This window comes from Symphalangus syndactylus, chromosome 3 (assembly GCF_028878055.3).
Source record: "Symphalangus syndactylus isolate Jambi chromosome 3, NHGRI_mSymSyn1-v2.1_pri, whole genome shotgun sequence".
Taxonomy (NCBI): domain Eukaryota; kingdom Metazoa; phylum Chordata; class Mammalia; order Primates; family Hylobatidae; genus Symphalangus; species Symphalangus syndactylus.
Genome location: NC_072425.2, coordinates 106,854,959 through 106,877,285, shown reverse-complemented (window position 1 = coordinate 106,877,285; position 22,327 = coordinate 106,854,959). Strand labels below are relative to the sequence as shown.

Sequence of the window (22,327 nt, the reverse complement as noted above, 5' to 3'; positions counted from 1 at the left end):
CTGAGCTAGCCAGCTCTGAGATACCACAGCAGAGTTCTGATTACATACATCCCTTCCTTGTCTTCCTCTAATTTTTTTTCCTCTGTTGATGCCCCCATTGTTGGCATATCTCATCAAGGTTTGTTTTTCTTTAGGTCTTTATTAAAAATAAGAGAGAAAGATGTATTTGCCTACTCTTAAAGTGGATCTTAAAGCAGATGTGTTTGTTCCATCAACTCATCCTCCATTCACAGTAGCATATTCAGTACAGATACATTTATTAAACACTAATACCAGCCATATCCTGTATCATGCACTAGTATTCAATAGTGAGCAAAACAGACAGAAACTTAAAACCATAACCAAAAAATCAAACAAATATAACACTATAAACTTTAATCAGTGGCACAGAGGAGAAGTACAAGCTACAACAAGAACTTGTAGCTGGGGAGCTGATAAAGGCTGATGAGTCACAGAAGCTTTCCTGAAGGATGTTTTTTTTGGATCAAGACCTGATGAATAAGTAAAAGCAAAAGCAAGATAATTCTGGGCCACAGAAGCAGCAGGTGCAAAGGTCCTGAACCAAAAGGAATTTGGCATATTGGTGGAACTGAAAGCAAGAGAGTGGCCAGAAAGCCAAAGATGAGTGGAAGATGACAAAGGCAGGGATGGGAAGCAGTGGCCACATCAAGTAGGACCAAAGACATTGGGTTTTTAATCTACAAACCAATGAAACACATTTAATGTTTAATAAAAAGAGATATATGATCAGATTTGTTTATAAAATATTAAAATAACTGCAGCATGTAGAAATGATTAAAGACAGGGTGTGGTGGTTTTAAAGTATGATCACAAATTCTTTTATATTCTTTGTTTCAATAGTTGGAGTATAATTCTTCTTCTCTTGAGTGTGGATGGGTTCAGTGATTTACTCCTAATAAAAACAGACAATGCAGCCTCTACCACATTCTCTTTAATCATTTGTTCTGAAGGAAGCTAGCTGCCCTGTGATGAGAAACTAAAAACTTCTAGCAAGAAGCTTGGAACTCCAACAGCCATGTGATCCAACTAGGGAGCAAATCCTCTAGCCACAGTCAAGCCTTCAGATGATGGTAGCCTCTGCCAACATCTTGACAGATTCCAAGTTAGAACAAACCAGCTTAATGGCTCCTTGCCTCCCGATGCTCAGAAACTTTGTGAGAATATAATTATTTGTTATTTTAAGCAGCTAAATGTTGGGATGATTTGTTGCGCAGCAATAGATAATAAATATAGAAGGTAAAAACAGATATTAGTAGGATGTTTCCACAGCAGCCCAAACAGATAACGATGCCTTAACCTAAAGTGATTGCTACTCAAGTACATCTTCACTTCATCTTTCTAAGGACACACTATGGGTATCAGATATGACCACTGGAAAGCAGTAGAGATAGCTTTGAATCCAGGGTTTGCTATTTAATTATTGATGATCTTGTAACACCTCTCTATAGCAAGGGTTGTTTTATTCAAGTGATGGAGCCACTAATATTACTTCCCTCTTAGATTACATGAGAGATGCATGTAAAGTCCATAGTAAAGGTGTTAGAGCATAGTAACTGCCAGTTTTTATTATTATTATTATTTAGTGTATATCCATATAGATGATAATTTCTCTCTCTGAATCCTGTTCTTTGCTATGAGAATAATCGCCATTAAACACTACAGTATCACTTTCCTTATCAAATTACATTCGCGGATTCCCATTACTTTCAAAATACACTTGCAATTTTGGGGCCATACATTAGGGGTTTCTACCTTGAAGTGTCACCTTGCTACCTATGTGAACCTCTGCTCCCTGCAAATTCTTCTTCTCCTTAATTTCTTTTTTCATGGCTTGTGATGTTTGGTTGAGTCACTTAATTTCTGTTATCCTTAGTTTTTGCACCAATATATTGTACATATTAATAAATTCCTACTCCTTCCCACTGTGCAGGGAAAGCATAAAAAAAGTTCAGTTGTTCATTGTGACAAACTCACCCTATTTACAAGAAGCCTGAGCCATGTACGTTGCACCTCCTGCATACACATACATAAAAATCAAAGATCCACCAAAGAGCATTACTCTGGAGGTTTTACTAACTTTGAGGAGGCACTTCAGGCCTCAGGCCTCAGGTCTCAACTGGTTTTAACTCACTTTCAGCATACTGAGCCCATCTTCCTCATCTCTAGTTTCCCAACAGAAGTTTGAGATGTTGATTAATCACTGCTGATTCATTCTCAGTCATGTTACATTGCTTAATTAACTTCAGGCAGCCTCTTGCCATCCTCAGAACAATCCAAAGCCCTATTGCTCTACATTTAGATACAGAGGATGAAGAAGAAGATTCCTTCATAGGCCCAGGCAATAGCACGTCTACTGACAGCTACTGAGACGACCTCGAATCTCCAAACTAGTCTGACCTCACTAACCAGAGGAGCTGGAGAAATGCAGATGTTTGACCCACTTTAAATGCATCTGTCATTTTAAATAGTGCATATTTTTGGTGACTTCTCATTTGTATAGCCCACAGATTGGCTCAAAAGTAGGAATGCATAATTTTTTACTCTCTATGTTCCCAACCGAGATTATTACTCCTGGTAGAATGCCCTTCAGAGACCAGTGGTAGTACTTGAAAATTGTTTATGGGTCTCTTCCTCCCCTCTTCAAGCCTCCTTTAAAACAGAGAGAAGCTGCCCAATAGAGAGACTCTTTAATTTGCCAAGGACCAACCCAACCCAAAGTGTCTTGATCTTTTAATTTTTCTTGTTTGAAGTAGCATCAACACAAAGTCATTTTTATTAATCTAAAGTATGGCAGTGATTTTGCAATACAGTATATAATGAGGATTTTGTAGAAATCTTTGCAACTTTTTTAAATGTTCATGTTTCCAGTAGCCACACCCTAGATTTCTCAGCATGATTTTGCATATAAAACATAACTACCATTACCAAGAGAGTAATTTAATAATTTCATTGCTCTTTTGCATGATCTATAGCCTTCTTATATCTACCCAAATATGTTTTCCAAGTTTCCTATATAATATTTTAGATATAGTTGATATTTAAGTGGCCCCGAACAAAGATCTTATTTATCAACAAACTGAGATGCAGTCTCAGTTCCAACACTTAGAAATATTTTTAAATTTTTTATTGAATGAGACAAACAGAAAAGTACACAAATCTTAAGTATACATCTCCTTTGAATCATTATAAAATTAACATACCCACATTCAATTAATTGGTTATTTCTTTGTGAATCATCGAAAAAGCACCCAATATTAGCTTTCCCTGAAAAGGGTAGCTATATAAATTTTAAAATGCTAATCATGCCATTATGTATTACTTTTCTTCTTAATTGGATTTTTAATTTCCTTATTAATACACTATAATCTAGTCATTATTATTACTGATATAGATGTTTAATTTTAGCATGCATATGTGCATGTTTGGGGGTGCTGTATGTGCACATTTGTGTTAGGGCCAGGATGGGACTGATTTAATTTGGCCTGTAGAATCACCAACTCTATTAAATAAGATATTTTTAGATATTTATGATGAAAAAACTCAAAATATTAGGCCTTTGTTCTTAGTCCTTGACATAGTATCTGAAAAATTTAATTCCTTCAGAACTTATATATTGAATAGACAGATTCTAGTTTTGAATATAAAAAGTTACAGCTGGAAGGAACCTAAAAGACCTCATTTTACATGTGAAGAAACTAAGTCTATGTATTTGAGTGAGTAGCCCAAGGTCACACACTAATTAGAGGCTCACCCAGGACTTTCCCATGCCCTACTTGATTATTCTTAACAACTCATGCAACCCAGATGTGCTATTATGACTGCTGTTTCTGCAACAAACAGTAAGGATCAGCACTAGTGTGTTACAGAGAGCAGTCAAAAGAAAAAAAGATAAAAGACATAATGCCCACTAACAAGAGAACATCTCAGAAATTTCCCCTCTTCCAGCAAACCAATACTGACACCACTTTTAGGAACCTGACTGGGTTGCCCTTTATCTAAGTATATGTTGTAGGGAAAATGCCAGAAGAAATACTACAAAAACAAGGCAAAGAACTGTTGTTTTGACTGTATTTTGAAAAATAGCTTGAAAACTATCTTGGTGTGATATACAATATGATAATTTTGAATTCAGGTTGAAACAAAATTGGTTTTCTTTCTTGGTTATCAGTGGGGGGCAGAAAACTCTGATTGTAGGTACTGTTTATGCACTGGACATAGGTGTAATGTGTGATCACAGGTCATTTGTTTCTAACCTCAGTTTAGAAACTCCAAGGCTTGGTCTCCACGAGGGAAATACATAACCGGGATATTCTGCCCCACTCCATATGAGGTTCCACCCATCTGGTTATGATGTTTACATAGATATACACTTGTACACACAGTTTCCTGGAAGGAACAGGAAAGTAATGGATTCTTTCAGATCAGTTCTCATGTGCACAAGCATACAACCAATTGGGAGGATTTAAAGTTAGGTAATAATTAAAAGCTGAAGTAGGTGTCTCTGGAAGCAACTAACCAAGTCTGAGTCATCAGCACCATGATGGAAGTGCCACGTGTTACCATATTCCTGAGCAATTTCCTCATTTAAGGGCTTCAACAGTACAAGTCAGGGTCATTTGCTAAAATAATATTTGTATTTCCTGACAAATAAATTCTACCAGTGATGTTTCTAAAAACATCTTCTTATTCATATCTAAATGGCTATCTTGCATTTGTGCCTTTATTTTGAGATGCCTAAGATTGTTTTCAGAAGTAGGTGAAATAAAGAAGAGGGGAGAAAGATTTCTGTATAAATTGCTAAGGTGAGGGGATAATCCCTTCTATTATTGGGTGGATAAGTGTGTACATGAGTTAGGCAATGTGAAAATTTTGTCTCAGTGATTTAAATCTGGTTGGGGAGAGGGTAGAGATCAAGAATCTTTTATGGAAGTTCTTAATTTCTAGTTGGCACATTAGACATTATTTTCTCAAAGAAATTACAGTGATATATCCTAAAAGTAGTCTATTAAATCTAAGTTAACTTTTTGGTAAAATAAGCTAGTCAAGGTCAATGTTGTTTATATAGGACAACGGATTCTGAATTTCTAAAAACTCAATTACATGGAAGCTTTTGGGAATAATGATCACCTAGGCTTATTTTGGTCTGTTAGTTTTTCTTTTGTAATAATCATTCTCTGTGATGATTGAAGTCAGTTGACTGTTCTCAAATAAGATTTTAATTAAATTGATAAATCCACAGGAAAATCTATGAAATGTTTATAAAGTTGCCCCTGAAATTTTTTTCTTTCAAAAGTCTGGAAATTAATGGTAATTAAAAATATAACTATCAAAATTTGACTTGTGTTGCTCAAAGACCATGTGAGCAAATTTATGGTTTCAGACATAATGAATAGCTAGTATTGTACTTACTTTCCCACCTTAAACTTTAAAACCTACAGAAAACATATAAAATCACTATTTGCAGTTATGAGACTGGAGCCCAGGCAGAGCTACAATCCTTAAGAGAAAGGGGGTACAGAAGGTGACCCTCACATTCACTAAGGTTTTGTTTTTTGTTTTTTTTTCTGGAAACAATTTCTGGGCTGTGGTGCAGGAAAATGGAACCCATGCAGACAGTGACAGATAAAAATGCCATGACCTTTTTGTAATTTTGACACATATTTTTATAAAACGATATGCTCTTCATTAAAAAAATAAAGTTCTACTTGGAAATTGAGGCCTGACAACTCACAAGCAAACTAAAACATTTGCTTTTTCTCTGTTGGAATAATATCTTACTACACGTTTTAGAAGAAAAAAATCTTTTCCTCTTCCACTTTTTTACCTTTGACTTCAGGTAATTCTAACGCTAATTTCCAGGTGGATACGTTATAGTATATACCTTTTATTGTCTAATAAAATCAAACTTTTCCTAATTTCAGTCTCCATGGAGAACGAATTGCTTTGGGCTTCAAATCAAGTTAACTGAAGGGGCAACATCTGAGAGTAACAGCAGACAAAGTACATTCAAAGATAGCTGAATGAACTAACCAGTTGAATGGGATGCTGAGCATGTCGACCAAAGTGAAGACTTTAGGTTGACGCAACTGAGGTGGCATTGTTTTTCTCTTTACTCATTGGCTCAAAGTTTCAGCTCCAATTTGAGGTCACTTTTAGACTGGGATTATAAATTTTCACTACATGTTAAAATGTAGTCAATCAGCAGCACAAGATGCAAGCTTCACCCCTGGATGACACACATCCCTAATCTACTAGAGGTCATCAATGCCAAGGGGCAGCCATGTTCATCTTCTGGGCTGCCATCTTACTTGAAGTTTGGAAGAAATAAGATTCCTTTTAGCTTCTGTCCCACACAGACATACTGTGAAGATGCAAAAGGATACATGAACTTAAAGATAAAATCAGAAACTTAAGAAAGGGAGCCCCTTTGGTGCATATTTCTGACATCCCACGGGGTCTGTGTTTATTCTTCCCTGACACTGGAGAGAAATAGTTTGAGAAGGAAGAGCACATGCTGTCACATCAGCCTGGGATTCAGACTCATCTCAGCCTCTCATTGACAGTGTCACTTGGGGGAAGTTGCCTAAACTCTCTGAGATTTACTCATATTTAAAAGGAGGAAACTAATATTTACCTCAAATATTGCCATAAATTAAAAAAGTGTGGTGGCAAAAACCTTCCTCTCCATGCCTGGCTAGATGTTACCCTCTCTTCATTGTTCCTATCACCCAAAATTCTGTCATAATCACTTAGACATAAGTTTAAAAAAGGAGGAGGAATAGGAGATACGCTCTCAGGTTTGCTGCTCAAGAGCTAACTTTTCCTCTAGTTCTTTCACAATGATGCTGTCATACAGGCTGGGAAGAAGTCTACACTGACAACACAGAGTACATCTCATATGTGGCTCTTGCCTGATGTACCAGACCTGGAAAGTGCCTTAGATTGCTTCTGTTTTCTCTGCTGGGTGAAGCTGAGTAAAAAGTGTTAAATAAAAGTGCTATCCCAAAGTGCTAACTTGAGTAACTCTACAAAGAGTAGGGCAGGAGGGTGCATGAGGGGTCCAGTCAGGGGCTCCCAGGCGTTGTGGTGGAGTAAAGCATTAAGGGACAAATAGGATGACTGCAGAAGAATCTCTGGAAATATGTGGAGACAACTGGGGCCAGGGACTTCATTGCTATCTTGTCATCTGTGTCTGTCTGGTATCTGAGGGTAATTGTAGCGTGGAAGTGAAACAGGACAAAATGGTGGTGACAGGGAAGTGATCTCAAGAGCAGTGGTAATGGAAACTTCTTCCACTCAGGTGCTTCATAGATAAGGGCTTTTTGCAAGCTGGGAGTTTGTAATGTGGGGACTACTTAAAGAGCAATTTTTCAATGATATTTAAATTATTTGAAATTAATTTAAATTATTTGTGCAAATATGAAATTTAAATTATTTGTGCAAATATGAAATTCTTCTATTAATGATTTTGTCCTGAGTGCCAAGCAAACCAAGAACACCAAAACAAGGCAAGACTCTAAAATTATCATTTATCTATTCCTCATTCTTTCAGCAATACTTAATATGTCCCAGGCACTGAGAATATAAAATGAAAAGCCCAGTGTCTGCCCCCAGGAATATGTATTCTGCTTAATACAGTATAAGGCATAGTCATTCACTTTTTAAAAGTATGTTTGAATAGGCAATGTTTGACTTTCTGTGCCTGGATTATTTCACTTAATATAATGAGGACATAGAGAGTAGAAGGATGGTGAGCAGAGGCTAGGAAGAGTAGTCGAGGGCTGAGGGGAGAAGAGGGCATCATTAATGGGTACAATAAAATAGAGAGCAAGAATGAATAAGACATACTATTTGATCTCACAACATGGTGACTATAGTCAATAATAATTGTACATTTTAAAATAAAAGAGTATAATTTGGATTGTTTGTAACACAAAGGATAAATGCTTGAGGGGGTGAATACCCCATTCTTCATGATGTGATTATTTCACCTCGAATGCGTGTATCAAAACATCTCATGTGCCCCACAAATGTATACACCTACTATGTACTCACAAAAAATTAAAAATAAGAAAGAATATGTGAAATTTATGTTCTAAGTATTCTTTCTCATTAATGTAAAAGCATATGTCACCCATTATTTTTCATCTTCTGATTTCTCAAAGCCCGAGGACATCTCTGGCAGTATTTTTAAGAAATTAATAATAATAATAAATATTTGGCTCAATTCTAAACTTATAGAACAAGAATTTCTGCTTTTGAGGCCCAGAAATTTGCTTTTTCAGCAGACTCCCAATGTGATCTTTTGTAATTAAAATTGAGAACTATAGCTGACTTTCTCTTTCTTAACATTGCCCCTTATCGTAAGATAGACACTGAGAACTTCAAAAGCAGAAACAGAAAAGATCACATCTGCCATGAAATTTCCAAATACAGTCTTTCCTAAGTATGTGTTGATGCATAAACTGATTTGTTTTGACTGATTTTATCTGTGAGGCCAATCCACAAAACAGTCATGTCAATCAAAAAGCCATTTCCTTTTGTTTGCGTTTTAACATTCACCAGCCTGGGGCTTGTCACAGACAAAGGTTACCTGATTACATTACCATGGCAGGCAGGTGGGTGACTTCTGTAGGAGCCACACTGGAGACATCCATCAAAGGAGAACTTTTCACTGGGCAGGTCAGTACTTAATGAAAGTGTCAATGGCTTTCACAGACAAGTTTATCTGGACTCCGCTTAACTCTCTTGATAATAAACATCACATCTTCTCTCAATAAATAGTCTTCCTTAATTTCTAAGTAGGCAAAGGTAATCAGGTCTAAGAGGACCAAGCACATTTTTTGAGGGGTGGGAAGGGAGAGATACAGAAGCTTTGTTCCCTGGCATTTGAAAGGAGGAACAGGGAGGCTGGCAAGCACTGGGGCTTCCTATGTGGCTCCCAGAACTATGCAGGTGCAGATTCGACTCTCTTGCTTACCATGCCACCTGGGGCATTCAGTGTAGCCAAGCCACAATTTCCTCATTCTGAAATTGAGGAAGTAAAAATAACTAACATTTATTGAGTGCCTGTCATGTGTTAGGTCCCCTCCTACTGAGTCCTCCCAATACCTCTGCAATGGAGAGGACAGTATGCCCGTTTAACAGACGATGAAATTGGGGGACAGAGAACCACTTCAGAAAGATTTTGACAGCACTAACTATGATAATGTTTGCAGTGCTTAACACAGACCTTAATACTTATAAATGCTGAAGACTCCTATTATGAATTTATTAAATTAGCCTTATTTTTCCTTTTTAAGCCCTTTCCAATAATCATTTCAAAATTCACAGCCTCTTTGGTGTGGGCCCTTGGGCCAGCTAATTCATTAAGATACATTGTCTGGGCACAGTGGCTCATACCTGTAATCCCAGCACTTTGGGAGGCCAAGGCAGGTGGATTATTTGAGGCCAGGAGTTCAAGACCAGCCTCGGCAACATGATGAAACCCCATCTCTACTACAAATACAAAAATTAGCCAGGCACGGTGGCACACGCCTGTAATCCCAGCTACTCGGGAGGCTGAAGCATGAGAATTACTTGAACCTGGGAGGGTGAGGTTGCAGTGAGCCAAGATCTTGCCATTGCCCTCCAGCCTGGACAACACAGCGAGACTCTATCTCAAAAAAAAAAAGTGCATTGTCCAAATGCAAACTGGGCTCACTCTTCATACTTCAAAGGAAGAATGCATGGAGCTTCTAAAGTTAGTTCCAGGAGGTAGAACCTATTATCTCCACAGTATATGACTCTCATTACACTGGGCAGGACCAGAAAGCACCACAACCAAGAAGAAGTTTTTTTCTGAAAACAGTACTAATCAGTCATTTTGACTACTTCCAAGGGACACATAGTGGGTGCTTTGGTTGGTTTTGAGGTGCTTTGGGTAACTGATCCAAATATGAGTTCCATTGGTTGGTTGCTCCCAGAGAGGTAGAGCAAGAAGCGGTGTGGCATAGGAAAAGAGCCAAAGCTCTTTTAGGTGCTTGGGAGAGGAAACAGAGCTGGAACTGAATCCTGATCTCTTTCCCTCCACTGAAGAGTTGAGTGATCCTGGGAAAGCTACTTCAAGTGTTGAAGCTAGAAGTACTGCATATGGTTATTTTGGAAAACAAGAGGACCTATAGAAAGGTTCCAGCACACTGTCTGCCACACAACAGTTGCTCAGTAAATAAAAATGAATTATGATGATAGTTTTATTATTAAGACTAGCTACCAATGAACATTGTAAACACCCTAGATAGGATAGTGTAATCCTACGACTCAGTGGCCAGCAGGGAGAGAGGTTATAAAGGTATGAACTCTGGTCCGGCTACTGTGTAAGTGAGTAGCATATAGAGCCAACTGGTTTGGGTGACCATAATCATTTATTTTTTCTTTCATTGAACCAAAAAGTGTTGAGGCTTTTGGAAAGTACAAAGCAGGGGCTGCCTCTAAAGACAACCCTATTCCAGTTTTCTTTGAAAGCTTGGGCCCACAGATGTAGTTCCTATTAGGGGAGACTGTTTCTCTGGGCACCTACACAGAGAAAGAAATCCTTCTGAGTGAGAAGAGGATGGAAACTGTGATCCCCAAAATCCTGAAACCTGTTCTCAGCCTCCTGAAATCTCCTAAGGGTATTGGCAAGACCTCAATAAGCATACCTGCCTGGTATTTCTAGAGGAGACAGACTGTAGGAACAAAGGACCCTAATCTCAGCAATGGTATTGCATCCCAAGTCTGCCATAAAATAGTAAAATTGCCAGACCTAAATGAGCCCTGTTGGCTTACACAGTGGATTTCTCAGTGGTAACCAGTGTGAACTGAAAACCTAAGATGACTTTCTGATACCCCCAAGCTTTGTAGACTTAACTTTCCCCTACAATCAAGGACCCACTTAAAACAGTGGGGAGGGGAGGCTCCATGATAGCCAATGATTGGATTCCTTGACAACTTGATGGGATGTGGAATGAACAAAAGATATATAATAATATTCTTTGCACACCGAAGTCTAGAGTAAGACTTATATTTGCAACATATGTTAACCAGACAGTCATTGAAATTGCTTGTTGAATCAGACATTTAAGATAAATCAAAAGCTGCACTATTTGGGATTCCCTCTACCTTCCTGAGAAGCCCCACTGGGTCTCATCTAAGGGCAAGGAGTTTTGTGCTTCAACCATAAATCTAAGAAATGGAACTCAGTTTGTATCTCTAGCACAGTGCTTCTCACACTTGAGCATGCATCAGAGTCACCTGGAGGCTTTGTGAAAGCACAGATTGCTGGGGTTTACTCCCGGCGTTTTTCTGGTCTAGTGAGTCTAGTGTTGCCAGAAAATTTGCGTTTCTGATTAGTTTCCAGGTGATGCTGATGCTGTTGGTACAGGAATTCCACTTTGATAACAAGAGCTGTAGAAGACAATTTTACAGAGACTTGGTATGAATTTTCATTCAATCTAATTTTTAGTGAAAATTTCTTACCCATGTGGCATGAATTTACATTCTTGTTTCAGAACTTTTGTCCCCTATACCCACCCTCCACATTCTCCTCTAAGCACAATTGTGCAAGCGGGTTTCAATAAAGTTCTCTTTTTATCACCCAATATTCACAATAGAAGTTGTGACATCACTAGATAACAATTTGGCACTTTTGTTTCACTTTTTAATGCTAAATGTTTTTTATTTGTGTTTTTCTATTTTTACTGTTAAAGAGAACACTGAACTTGTCTCTCTAGTAGCCGTTAAGTATTATACAGTGAACTTGAGAGTTCTGCATTACTGATCAGGTTAAGAAAGCAGAGATTGGAATCTCTGAGATACATATTCCAATCATTTTATTTTCTTCAAATACAACCTACCGAAGTGTCTTATCTGAGTCGACTTTAGAAAGCTATTCTGTGTGACAAATTGTATCCAATTTCTTTCTTGTGCCTTGTAGATACTCTTTCATGGGCTGATAAACAGAGTATAAAATCTGTTTCAGAATAGTACAGTGGTTAAAAGCATGGGCTTTGCTGACAGAGATACCTCTGTTCAAATTTCAGCCCTGTCCCTTCATAAATTAAGGGTAACTTCAGACAAGTTAATTTTTCCTTTATGAGTCTCAGTTTCTTCACCCGAATAACAGAGATAATGCCTTCCTTTAAGTTGTTGCAAGGGCTGATTTAGAAGACATGAGTAATAATAAGCATTATAAAAGAAGTATTACTGTTTCTTAAAGATTATCTTTTTTTCTAAAAGTTTTAGCACTCTCTGCAACCTCTTAATTTTTATAGTGGAAAATAAAAGCATCCATGGAAAGTTAGAGAAAATTTTCATACACTCAACATTAGGAGAAAGTGCTGTTATTGAAACAGGATTTTCACTTTTTACAATAAAGTAGGTGTGTTTGCTTAGTGTTTACTCTTATTTCAGTGGTGTTTGTTTGAACCAGCATTAGCTAACAGAATTCACATAGTTCAAATAAATATCAGTGGACTGGAAAGGACTTTTCTTCAGCCAAGTAGGTCATGCTGGAATGCTAGGTTAACATCAATACACAAAAACCAATTTGGATAACATCTCTTGCTACTAACACAAAATATTCATGATATAAAAGTATTTGCAACTTAGATGAGGCAAACATGGAGATTATATATGTATATACACACACATACACATACAAACACCATATATATTCACTATATTATAGTGAAATTATTTGTAACAATTTTTATCTGCTTTTATCTTTTAAATGCAGTTCATAATGTTATACATACCCTCAGATCTTAGTTTCATATTCACGTGAACCCAAATGAATTTGTTCAGATGGGGTATTGAAAACAAAAGGAAGTGATTCTGGTTAACAACATAAAACCAGGTGTGTGTATGTGTTTGGAGGAGCAAAAAACAAAAACGAAGTTGATTGGCAAGGGTATGGGGAAGTCACCAAACTAAAAAAGGTAGGTGACCAGAACAGGAGGGAACAAGAAGTGGAATTGCTCAGGCATCCTGACCAGCAGTCGGACTATTCCCAGAGCTCCAATTGCTTTTCCATCTGTGAATCATTCTGCTAAAGAAGGAAGAGTCTAGCCATCTGGTCTAGAGTAGGTCAAGTGCTCACCTTTTGTTAAGGAGGTGAACTTTGATTGAAAGCTCCACGTAAGCCACTGCATATAATGTCTGGTAGTGGGTGGAAGAGAGCAGGAGTGGAAAATGACTTCTCAAAAGCTCAAAGAGAAAAAGCCTGCTGTTACCACACACAGAGAGAATGTATGCTTTAAAAAAAAAAAAAAAGTGTAACCTACTGGTAAAAATAGCATATACATGTATTTGAACTAGTTCATTTCACTTGGAAAAAAAGATGCCATTGTCTTAGAACAAGAGCAAAGAACATCTTTAAAATACAACCCCAGTCCTCATATTATCCAAGTTCATAGGCCACCATGCTATGCACATTGAGTTAGCTAAAAGTTAATATTTAATGCAAATATTCAAGATGGCAAGATAAAACTCATTAAATGGAATAATATTCATTCAAAAGGTTAATTATTCATACTCAATGCAATGGCTATTTTGGTGTCTACTTTTAATAGCTGCAGCAGCAATAAAAACTTTGGCAATATTGTTAATTTATTAAAGGCTATAGCTAGTAAATATTTAATACAGCCCCAAATATTTTAATATTCTTTCCATTTGTATTTTACCTAATAGTTTTTTCTGATATAATCAATTTAATATTTTAATCCTTAATATTTTAATTGATCTTCAATTTGGAGAGATAGAACAGGAATTTAAGTTAAATATAAAATTATCTCTACAAGCAAAAGAAAAAGTTAAAAATATGTAACCCCCTCAGGATATGGAAAATTACTCTATTCTAAAACATATGCCATAAATTTTATATTAAATGAACACTGAATCACAGATGTTTCTTCTTTCAAATTTTTAATATTCACCAATTATGTCTCTCCTTAATATCTTTTGACATTAAACTTAATTGACCCTGGTTCTGTCAATTAGAAGTACTTGTATTATTTATGGGTTTTATATGAATTGTCTTTATCAGGTCTTTAGAGCTTCAGGCCACTTGCTTATTCATCATCTTCCTTATCAAATCTGCAGTTTAAAATATTGGGATTTTTGAAATAATTTTTAATATAATAAAACATCTATTCTTGCGGGATGTTGATAATGGGGGAGACTATGCATATAGGGGGCAGGGGACATATGAGACATCTTTGCACCTTTCTCAATTTTGCTGTGTTTTTACTTATATGTATGTATTTACATGTATTGTAAAGACCATTGATACTATGAAGAAACTGCATCAACTAATGGGCAAAATAACCAGCTAGCATCATGACAGGATCAAATTCACAAATAACAATATTACCCTTAAATGTAAACAGGCTAAATGCCCCAAAAAAGACGCAGACTGGCACATTTGACAGACTCAAGACCCATCGGTGTGCTGTATTCAGGAGACCCATCTCACATGCAAAGAAAGACACACATAGGCTCAAAATAAAGGGATAGAGGAAGATTTGCCAAGCAAATGGAAAGCAAAGAAAAGCAGGGGTTCCAATCTTAGTCTCTGATAAAAAAGACTTTAAGCCAACAAAGATCAAGAAAAGACAAATAAGGGCATTACCTAATGGTAAAGGGATCAATGCAACAAGAAGAGCTAACTATCCTAAATATATGTAGGCACCCAATACGGGAGTGCCATTTATGGCCACAGAGCTGGATCAACTCTCTGAGGAAAAGAGGAGAAGAAAGTAGATGAAGAAAAGTTGAGGACTCAGAAGCAATCTCCCTGAAGTAATTTAACAACTAGAAGCTTAACAGAAGAAGAAGGGTCACACAGACAAATGGGCAAAACATGCTGAGTCATGTTTACATAAAAACTCAGAGAGGTGTGGGATCTTGGTGACTCACAGAAGAAAGGAAAGAGTGGTCAACTAAGGAGACCAGAAAGAAATAATCATCAACCAACATTTAAAGAAAAAAAAAAAAACTCCACAGAGTTTCAGCAAGCTGAACACATTGGCTTTGGCAAGTGCCCTTGATGACACTGATAATAGCTATTGTAGTGAAATGGTAATGATAACGGCCAAAAACCTGGTTGAAATAAGCTGAGAAAAATAGCAAATACACCCTTCACAGGAGTTTTCAGTGAAGGAAGCAGAGAAATAAGGTGATAGCTAACAGAGATTTTCTTCAAAATCAGTAAAATATTCAGTGAGCTTGAATATACTTCAAAAACAAAAAGACTCCTAGAAATGTCCTAGTGATATCACCCTAACTCTGTATCAGCTATCCAAGGCTGCATAACAAATTACTCTAAAACTAACTTGTATAAAACAAGCATTTATTATGCTATTAGATTTTCAGAAATTTAGATGGGCACAGTGAGGAGAATGTGTCTACACTCTACAGCAGTTATTGGCAAACTTGTACAGGCCCAGATAGCAAGTATTCTTAGGCTTTGCAGGGCCAATGGTCACTGTCAAATTATTCAAATAGTCGATTATAGCACACCACCATAGACCACGCATACAAGAAAAGAGCATGGCTGTGTTCCAGTAAAACTTTATTTACAAAAATAGGCAGTGAACCGGATTTGGCCTGCAGGCTGCAGTTTGCAAACTCCAGCTGGAGTTGCTGGAATGTCTGAGGCCTCATCTGGGAGACGTGAACACTGGGGAGACATGACAGCTAGAGGCTGGAATTCTGCAGCTCCTCAGGTATTTCTTTCTATTTCAATGGGATCTCTCCACATGATCACTCATGCACAGCAGCTTCGAGTTAGTCACCCTTTTAAAATGGTAGCTGAGGTCTTGAAAGTGAATTACCCAAGAGGAAATGACAAAATCTTCATGGCCTTTTGTAACCTACGTTTTGAAATCATTTGGCATCACATGTACCATATTCTATTTGTTGAAATCATCACAAATGTCCACCCAGATGCAAGGGGAGGGATAGGAAGAAAAGTTTGCCTCTTTCTTGGGGGGAAATGTTAAACAATTTATGAACATGTTCTAAAGCTACCATACTCTCTAAGAAATGAGCAAAAAGTCAAGAGACCATTTGTTGCAGTAAGGGATTTTTAAGTTTTATAAGAATTTGAGTGATTCCAAAAGTTTGGTCGAAAAAGAAAATAGTAGTCACACAATAATTTTTAAAAGTGTTTTGGGATGGTGCTGAAGAGAGAGAATGGCTCCTTATAAAATTCAATTATGACTGTGCTTAATTGCATTCAGACTGTTTTACTAAAAAGAAACATATTTGATATTTTGTGTTTTTGGTTTGTCTGACGAACATAAAAATGATTATCTGATTCTTAGAAATACTGTATAAATAAATGTCTTTGAGCATCTAGGTATGCTGAAGAATGGCCCCCAAAAATGTTCATATCCTGGAACCTGTGGATGTTATGTTAGTCTGGGTTCTCCAGAAAACAAGAACAAAGAGCAGATACAATCCACCGCCCACCCCCCCACCCCCCACCCCCCGCCACACACACACCACATATAGAAAGAGATTTTTTAGAAGGAATTGGTTTCCACGGTTATGGAGCCATGGAGCCCTGCACTCTGTGTTTGGCAAGCTAGAAAGCTAGGAATGCTGATGGTATTGTTCCAGTCCAAATGCAAAGGCCTGAGAGAGGAGAGTCAATGGTGTAAGTTCCAATCTGAGTCTGAAGGTAGGAAAAGACCAATGTCCCAGCTTGAAGACAGTCAGGCAAAGAGAGTGAATTCTCCCTTACTGCACCTTTTATTCTATTCAGGCTCTCAAGGGATTGGTTGAGACCCACCCACACTGGAGAGGGCAGTCTGCTTTACTTGGTCTACCAATTCATATGTTATTCTCATCTTGAGAAACCCTCATAGACATACCCAGGATAATGTTTAGCCAGATATCTTGGCAATCCATGGCCCAGTCAAGTTGACACAAAAACTAACCATTACAATTGCCTTATATGGCAAAAGAGACTTCGAAGTTCTGCTTAAGTTAAGGATCTTGATGGGGTGTTAGCCTGAATTAGCCAGGTGGGCCCTAAAAGTAATCACAAGTTTCCTTAAAACATGGAGGCAGAAGAAGATTTTACCACAGAAGAGGAAGGAGGGGATGTGACTATAAAAGCAAGATATATATTAAACAATAAAAGAGTGGTGAAAACAGAAGATTTAACAAGAAGGAAAAGGCATAAAGAAGTAGGGCTGAAGTAGAAAAGTCCCAAGGGAACAGAGAATGGAATCTCTTCAGGGAGACTAAGGAATGTATCTCAACGTCCACTGAAGGCGGGAAGGAGAAAATGTCTTCTCTCAGCACTTGAGTCAAGACCCCATCACCAGAAGGCAGGATAAGGTTTGGCATTCATTCGTTCAACCTTGAAGGCCCACCATAACCCCAGCACATGCTACTCCTGGATACACATGAGCAAGCAATGGGCTGCCTCCATCCTCCAGTGCACAGTGAAGTAGAGTTGGTCCCAGCAAGTACACATGGAGGGTCGAGTCCTCTAAGGCATCCTCACTAATTGAAAATTGTTTCCATTTCTTTTTAAATAAGTGTAATGTTAGATGTCAAACTCCTAACTTTAATGCTTTAAAGATATTTTTACATGGGAAGCCAATAAAAACCTAAAAACCAAAGGAGAAAATATTCAGGTTCATACTACTTAGTATCCACTTTACTGAATTTTTGTTTACATCACATCTACACCAACTGTCTTCTGGAAGCAGTATAGCAGAATGCTCAAGAGCATGGAGTTTAGAGCAGAAATACCTGGATTTGAATCCTAGATTTGCCATGAATTGTATTTGTGACTTTGGGCAAAAATTACTAAATCTCTGTATGCCTCACCTCTGTCATCTACAAAATAGAGATGATAATAGTATTTTCCCCATCAAGTTTTCATGAAAATTGGATGAGTTAATAATTGTTAAGCACTAACACTGTCAGCCCATAGTAAGGGCTATATAAGTGTTTGTTGAGTAAAAGTATTAAACACTTCTTTAAGACCCGGGAGTTCTTAAGAAAGCACATTCATACTCTGTAAATTGCGTAACTTTTTCAGGTGACAACATTTTCCTGCATGATATTTTCCTTGCTCACTTTCCAAGGGTCCCCATGACAAATTTCCACCTACCAGTCAACAAATGCAGCCAGAGCTCCATCAGTGAAAGCCCAGTGAACCCATATGTTGCAAATGAGTGTCAGTAATGACAGCAGCAGTAAGGGTTTCACAATCTGTGCGTGAGAAGAAAGTTCACAAATGCAATCGGAAATGAGGTACTCCTTCTTCCACTTCTAAATCACTTAAAACCCTTTCAGACTAAAATAAGTACTAGGGATGTGATTCACAGCTATCACCTCAGGATGGAGAAGTGAAAAACTTACTGGCTTTGCCAGTTTGACTGTCAGAGAGAGCTGCATTCAAATTCTGACCCCAATCCTTGCTATCTGCATAACAGACATGTTAATTAAACTTTCTTAATCTGACAGAGAAAACGTTGCCACTTTGGCTGGTTTTAAGTATATAATTTAGCAAATCATACTTATCTTTGACTAAGTAGCAGACTGTAGGTTGGGTATTTAGAAATTAGAGCACCTACGGATCAGGTACGCCCATTTATATTTTTAGTGGGGAAAGACATGCAGTGGGATCCCAAGCCTGTCTTTTGTGAGCCTTTATTGAGTAAGCTTTCTGCCTTTTCCTTTCTAAAACCTTTTAGAAATTAAGAACATCCAGGCACTTCCTTTGGCAAGTCTGACACATACACAAGGGAGAGGACTTAAATAGTTTCCATACTCTTCAATGAAAGTGGATGTGTAACATATAAAAGAATGGGCCGGGCGTGGTGGCTCACGCCTGTAATCACAGCACTTTGGGAAGCCGAAACAGGTGGATCACGAGGTTAGGAGTTTGAGACCAGCCTGGCCAGCATAGTGAGACCCCGTCTCTACTAAAAATACAAAAATTAGCCGGGCACAATGGTGGGCACCTGTAATCCCAGCAACTCGGGAGGCTGAGGCAGGAGAATTGCTTTAACCTGGGAGATGGAGGTTGCAGTGTGCTGGGACTGCACCACTGCACTCCAGCCTGGGTAACAGAGCAAGACTCCATCTCCGGGGGGGCGGGGGGGAAAGAATCGTGGCTAGTCAAAGAGTCCTTTCCAGTAACAAGGTCTCAGGCACCCATCTCAGAAGATTTATTACATGCTGCCCCCACCATTGACCCCAAAGGAGAGACTGACTCTGCAAACAGCTCAAATCATAGTCATCCTCTTCATTTCCTGTGTGTCCTTCCCACTCCTCTCACTAACACGTAATACCATATCAGTCAGTGGTTAGGATGCTGGGTTAATTTTACTCCCAAGGAAAGTGATGCCTGAGAGAAAGAGCCATTTGTTTGTCTTTTTAATTTCAGCTTCTTCCTAAATAAGACAGCCTTTTAGAAAGACTTTCGCAGTGTCAGGTTAGTTACCTAAATCTTAGGTAACTTTAGGTTAGTTATCTAAAGTCACTTTGTGACTTCATCCTGATACAAAGGAACAAGGAAGAGAGTTGGATTAGGATAACTCACTATGGTACATCTTATTTTTTATTTAGTTTACATATTTTGTGTTTTTAGACTAATTTTGCAGGTAGAGTGGGGCATAACTCATCATATTTTTTTCCTCACAAGCTGGATTAATTATTTTAGTAACATGAGCTGTATTAAAGTGGTCATAGAAGTCAGGTTAGGGCAAGCACTATTATTTATGTTTTACAGATGGGGTAACACATAGAAAAGGCACGGAGAAGTTAAGTGATTTGCCTATGATCACAAAGCCTGTTAGCAGCAAACCCAGAACAAGAACCTAAGATTTACGACTGCCAGTTCCAGCTGTTTTTCTTTGTCATGCATCCTCAGCAATCACCATAATCAAAATCTGTTTGGAGGTAACTGGGTATGACAAATTATTGTTCCTTTTGTTGGGTGAATTCAGTTTGACCTGGACATTAAATTTGCACAAGTCTCACTGTCTCATTTAGTTATGTCTGCTCTTTTATTTTTTAAACTATGCTTATGACTTTCAGACTATTGATTTGTATAAAGGATGATAACATTGATCAACCAAACAGGAAGTAATCCAGTGAATCTGAGACAGTGGTGGAATTCAGAAGGAAGGCCAGGTAAGCCCTTCAAATATGCGAAAAGAAAATGAGAGAGCTGAAGGGAGACCAAGCAATTTGATTTGCTCTTGGTTTACTCTGGAGGAAAAGGAATCCTTCTGAATTCTGAATTCCCAGAGCCAAGCCACTATATTCTTCCATTTCTTCTGAATGTCTTCCAGGGAAAGTGTGTCCTTGTCAGCACCACAATGACACTTTCCATCCTGTGACAGAAACTAAGTCTTGAAAGACAACATTGTTACACTGTTTGGGGAGATCATGCCTAGTGGTTGTTTCGTTTTGAAGTCAGTGGGGATGGTGAGGAGGGGTTTAGTGAAGGAGTAAATGTGAATGATAATGTCATAAATCCCCCTATGATTCTGATTATGAGAACTCTCCTCAGAGAATCTGAATTCCCTAGAGAACTTTGTCCAGGATCTCCCAATTCTTTTGAGACCTCATCCAAAAATGGTTACTTGGATAAAGAGAACTCAGGAACTGCATGCCACTCTTCATTTAACTCTGCATGCAGCTATGTTCACATTCTGCTAACTCTGGCTGATGTTCAAAAACTCAGCCCAATGATAAGGGTTTTAAAAGTGTATGATTTTCACTATTGATATAGATCTTGTGGAATAATCATTTCATAAACAGCCAGATCTTAACTAGTAGCAGACTACTCTAGTGTCTGCTACTAGTCAGACACACTCTAGTTTGTGGTTGGTGAAGCCAGAGAATGATGTCATTTCCTAAGAAACAGTCAAGAAGAGAGAAAGCAATTGAAAGGTGAGGAGCAGAGAACTATGAAGATGATTCAGGAAGAGGCACATGGAGACCAGAGGTATAACAGACGTTCTGGGCAGTGAACGAAGACATCTAATACAAGGAAAAGGGGGCCAGGGACTGAGGAGGAAGGAGTAGTTTAGATTTGATCTTATTTGCACCCACAGACCAGTTGCTAAGTGTCCAACTTTCTCAGGGATTAGATTTAACGAGATAGAAAGTTAGTTTTTGAAATCTTATTTATTGGCTAAATTATGTCCAGTTTAATTATGTAATGAAGATGATGAGTATTTGTAACTCATTTATTTGAGTATATATTTTATAGATAACAATGTACCCGAGTGTAATAGAAAGTACCTTACAGTATAAACTGTAGTGATTTGAATGTCTTGTCTGAGAAGGATGTGGAAAAAGGTCCCATATCTCTCAATAGTAGTACCCAAGTCAGCCTAAAAAGAAACAGAACATTGTAAATCTCTTGGTTCCTAGTAACAGAAGAGATTTTAAACACAGAGTCACCTAACTGAGTGGAATATTTTTAATTTAGTATCAGCACCCTTTCCTAAAGATGCTATAAATTAAGAACTCTCTGATGTTTTTTAAGCCATGAGTGTTAAAGAGTAATCTGTTACAAATCAAGTGCAGTCCCACTCTTGATAACATCGTGTTTTTAGACTACTTTTGCAGGTAGAGTGGGGCATAACTCACCATAGTTTTTTCCTCACAAGCTGGATTAATTATTTTAAAAATAGCAAAGATCATGAAAAATAGCCCAGCCAAATATTCATTTCTTTGCTTAATGTCTCATTGCTTGGCAATTTTCTTCACTGTCATTTTCAATGGAAAAATACCTGAAATTCATCTACTGAAATTCAACTGAACAGAGTGGTTTAAAAAGAATCAATAGACATGCTAATAATAAGGAAAGCATTCAAATGCAATATAGCATATGTTTCTAATTACCACTTCATCAAGTCCCAGTTACAAATTAAGTCTCTTTTATTTCAATTAACAGTCTAATGGTGCTTCAGAGAGATAAAGAATGTTTTAAAAAGAAACCAAACCTCTAATTAAGAGCACCCAATTTTCTCTCCAAGGAAACATGATAAAGGTTTTAAGCTATGAGAAAAGTCTGGGATAGGTGATTTGGGAACTGTACTGTCCATCACAGCTAAGAGATGTAGATGATGTTTTTGGTTTTTGGGTTTTGTGCTCCCCTTCCTGGGACCTTCTCAGCCATTCTACTGCCCACTTCTCTTCTGATATCCTATCATGGGAGAGAAGTCACCCAGCTGGCCATGCATCTATACAACAAATATTTACTAAGCACTTGCTTTGTACCAGCATTTAAGTACTTGGTCAT

The 22,327-nt window shown here is 37.9% G+C and overlaps 2 long non-coding RNA genes across 2 annotated transcripts in view; one reads left to right on the top strand and one right to left on the bottom strand.

Moving 5' to 3' along the window:
• Positions 1-22,327, bottom strand: part of LOC129479487 (uncharacterized) — a 216,075-nt gene that overhangs the window by 13,529 nt on the left and 180,219 nt on the right. The gene's annotated exons all lie outside the window — the stretch shown is intronic.
• The window catches only part of LOC134736009 (uncharacterized), a 46,319-nt gene continuing 44,914 nt past the window's right edge, over positions 20,923-22,327 (top strand). Inside the window, exon 1 of the long non-coding RNA XR_010119644.1 lies at positions 20,923-21,022. This is a non-coding gene — a long non-coding RNA (uncharacterized lncRNA). The remainder of the gene's footprint in view (positions 21,023-22,327) is intronic.